This window comes from Bubalus bubalis, chromosome X (genome assembly GCF_019923935.1).
Source record: "Bubalus bubalis isolate 160015118507 breed Murrah chromosome X, NDDB_SH_1, whole genome shotgun sequence".
Lineage (NCBI taxonomy): Eukaryota > Metazoa > Chordata > Mammalia > Artiodactyla > Bovidae > Bubalus > Bubalus bubalis.
Window position 1 is genome coordinate 96,669,174 of NC_059181.1, and position 3,941 is coordinate 96,673,114.

Here is a 3,941-nt window from a genome sequence, read left to right on the forward strand (position 1 = left end):
AGTTTTTTTCTTTAACTTAAATTGTGTTGAAAACAGGACAACAAGCCCAAAATGGAGTCACTTATGCCAAGCCCTATGTCACCAAGACTTAATTACAGTTTTGGCCTCTCCCAGAAATGGAATCAAGAACCAATCAGCCATCAGTTGCTTAGCACTAATGAGGTCATCTGCCTGATAGACACCTGCTGTCTCCTAAAGTGAAATGACCTTACCATAATCCACTTTTTGCCCAATTAACTTTCTTATTCCCACTCCCTTCCACCTATATTTTTTTTTTTCATTTTGTACAGCTCCTCAGAGCTCCTTTCTATCTGCTAGAAGGGATGCTGTCCAATTCATGAAATATTGAATAAAACCAATAAGATCTTTAAAAGTTTTGCAGTTGAACTTTGATTTTGTTAGGTATTTATAATAGGAAAAAGGAGTCCAGAATGGCAGTGGCTAAAAGACAAGGAAGGGAAAAGCCCGAAAAAATAGAAAAAAGGAAGGTCCGAAGATCAGAGTGAGGACCTGAGGTAAAACAAACAGCACCCCTGGCTAGCCCAATTTACATAGGGCAGGCCCAGGGGGAGGAGAAAAAACATGAAAAGAGAAGCCAAAATTGGGCTGGGGGCCTCTCTTCTCTTCGCATCTTTTGGGTTGGCATTCCCTCATTCCTCAAGGATGTATTTTCCTTTACTTTCTAAATAAAACTGAGCTGTAACACAGAGCTGTAACACTGGTCTGTCCAAGGGCTGTCTGTCGCTTCAAATTTTTGTGGCAATGAGACAGAGCCAAGGAAATTGCAAACTCCTCCAACATCTATGGTGCCGTTTCTTGGATTTAACCTGACTGAAACAGCCTTAGCTTGGTCCCCGCAAGGAAGAGGCCAAGCACAGCAGGAGCCCAACTCAGCAAAAGCTCCCATGGTGAAAGCTAAACGTGAAGAAAACCGAGTGCAGGGGAAGTGACAAGAAGCTCAGTGTGCTGGAAACTGAGACAGAAAAAAACAAACTCAGCAGAAAGCTCACGTGGCTCAGCCTCAGATTCCAGAAAACCTCCAGTTAAGGTAGGCGGTCCTAACTCCTATGGCTGGAAGGACATATGTCTAACAAAATCTTAATTTCTTTACAATCTCATTTATTGTTTCCTCAAACCCCCCGTGAACAGGAGAGCAGCAGCAGGTGCAATTGAGGCACTCTGGCAAGGGCTACTCCTCAGTGTGTCCCAAAGGCTCCACTATCTGCTGGGCCCCAATAGCTGTTACCCAAGCGCATAGGGGTTCTTCTGTCCTTAATATTCTATGTGCCAAGGATCAGGCCAATGAAAACTGTGAGTACAGGCCAGGTATTTAGCAGATTTTCTGGCAGGTTATGAAGGGGATATGATGGCACGTTTTTCCCACTGCTTTTGCCTCCTGTCCTTCAGCTCCTCTCTCCCGGGACTTAAGCCCGGCCAAAACCCAAGATACCTGGTTTCAGGACCTAATGAACTTCAGCCTCTGATGTCTCATTGCAAAAATTCAGTGAGAGACACAGTGATAGGTAAGAGGTGGATTTATTCGGATTCAGAGAGAAGCACACTCCACAGGGTGTGGACCATCACAGAGGAGAGTGCAGGGGCAATGGAATGTGGTATGGCTAGTTTTTTCGAGCTAGGTGAATTTATTTTGGAATCTTTTGTTGACCATGATGGCTACTCCATTTCTTCTGAGGGATTCCTGCCCGCAGTAGTAGATATAATGGTCATCTGAATTAAATTCACCCATTCCAGTCCATTTTAGTTCGCTGATTCCTAGAATGTCAACGTTCACTCTTGCCACCTCCTGTTTGACCACTTCCAATTTGCCTTGATTCATGGACCTGACATTCCAGGTTCCTATGCAATATTGCTCTTTACAGCATCGGACCTTGCTTCTATCACCAGTCACTTCCACAGCTGGGTATTGTTTTTGCTTTGGTTCCATCCCTTCAATCTTCTGGAGTTATTTCTCCACTGATCTCCAGTAGCATATTGGGCACCTACTGACCTGTGGAGTTCCTCTTTCAGTATCCTATCATTTTGCCTTTTCAAACTGTTCATGGGGTTCTCAAGGCAAGAATACTGAAGTGGTTTGCCACTCCCTTCTTTAGTGGACCACATTCTTTAAGACCTCTCCACCATGACCTGCCCGTTTTGGGTGGCCCCACAGGTATGGCTTAGTTTCATTGAGTTAGACAAGGCTGTGGTCCTAGTGTGATTAGATGGACTAGTTTTCTGTGATTATAGTTTCAGTGTGTCTGCCCTCTGATGCCCCCTTGCAACACCTACCGTCTTACTTGGGTTTCTCTTACCTTGGATGTGGGGTATCTCTTCATGGCTGCTCCAGCAAAGTGCAGCCACTGCTCCTTACTTTGAAGGAGGGGTATCTCCTCACCACCTCCCCTCCTGACCTTGAACGTGGAATAGCTCCTCTAGGCTCTCCTGTGCCTGCAGAGCCACAGCTTCTTGGACGTGGTGTTGCTCCTCCCAGCCACCGCCCCTGGCCACAGACATGGGGAAGCTCCTCTTAGATGTTCCTGTGCTGTCGCAGTCTAGCACTCTCGGCTGCCGCCCCAACCTCAGACACGGGGTAGCTCCTCCCAGCTTCTGCCCCTGACCTCGGACCATGGGGTAGCTCCTCTCCATCATGTTATGTGCGTCGTTGCAGCTGCCCGCACTATGTGTGCCATCACAGCTGCCCGTGCTATCCAAGGCAAACCATTCAATATCACAGTAATCCAAGTCTATGCCCCAACCAGTAACGCTGAAGAAGCTGAAGTTGAATGCTTCTGTGAAGACCAACAAGACCTTTTAGAAAAGTGAAAGTGAAGTCGCTCAGTCGTGTCCAACTCTTTGCGACCCCATGGACTGTAACCTACCATGCTGCTCCATCCATGGGATTCTCCAGGCAAGAGTACTTGAGTGGGCTGCCATTTCCTTCTCCAGGGGATCTTCCCAACCCAGGGATCAAACCCGGGTCTCCTGCATTCCAGGCAGACGCTTTAACCTCTGAGCCACCAGGGAAGCCCAACAAGACCTTTTAGAACACCCAAAAAAGATGTCCTTTTCATTATAGGGGACTGGAATGCAAAAGTAGGAAGTCAAGAAACACCTGGAGTAACAGGCAAATTTGGTCTTGGAATACGGAATGAAGCAGGGCAGAGACTAATAGAGTTTTGCCAAGAAAATGCACTGGTCATAGCAAACACCCTCTTCTAACAACACAAGAGAAGACTCTACACATAGACATCACCAGATGGTCAAAACTGAAATCAGATTGCTTATATTCTTTGCAGCCAAAGATTGAGAAACTCTATACAGTCAGCAAAAACAAGACCAGGAGCAGACTGTGGCTCAGATCATGAATTCCTTATTGCTAAATTCAGACTTAAATTGAAGAAAGTAGGGAAACCACTAGACCATTGAGGTATGACCTAAATCAAAACCCTTATGATTATACAGTGGAAGTCAGAAATAGATTTAAGGGAATAGATCTGACAGATAGAGTGCCTGATGAACTATGGACAGAGATTCGTGACATTGTACAGGAGACAGGGATCAAGATCATTCACATGGACAAGACATGCAAAAGAGCGAAATGGCTGTCTGGGGAAGCCTTACAAATAGCTGTGAAAAGAAGAGAAGTGAAAAGCAAAGGAGAAAAGGGAAGATATAAGCATCTGAATGCGGAGTTCCAAAGAATAGCAAGGAGAGATAAGAAAGCCTTCCTCAGTGATCAATGCAAAGAAATAGAGGAAAACAACAGAATGGGAAAGACTAGAGATCTCTTCAGGAAAATTAGAGATACCAAGGGAACATTTCATGGAAAGATGGGCTTGATAAAGGATAGAAATGGTATGGACCTAACAAAAGCAGAAGATATTAAGAAGAGGTGGCAGGAATACACAGAAGAACTGTACAAAAAAGATCTTAACAACCAA

At 45.3% G+C, this 3,941-nt stretch overlaps 1 non-coding gene across 1 annotated transcript; it reads right to left on the reverse strand.

Moving 5' to 3' along the window:
• Positions 1-2,952: 2,952 nt before the first annotated feature.
• TRNAS-GGA lies at positions 2,953-3,024 on the reverse strand. Its single transcript has one exon. It is a non-coding gene; the product is annotated as a tRNA-Ser (tRNA).
• Positions 3,025-3,941: the final 917 nt, after the last annotated feature.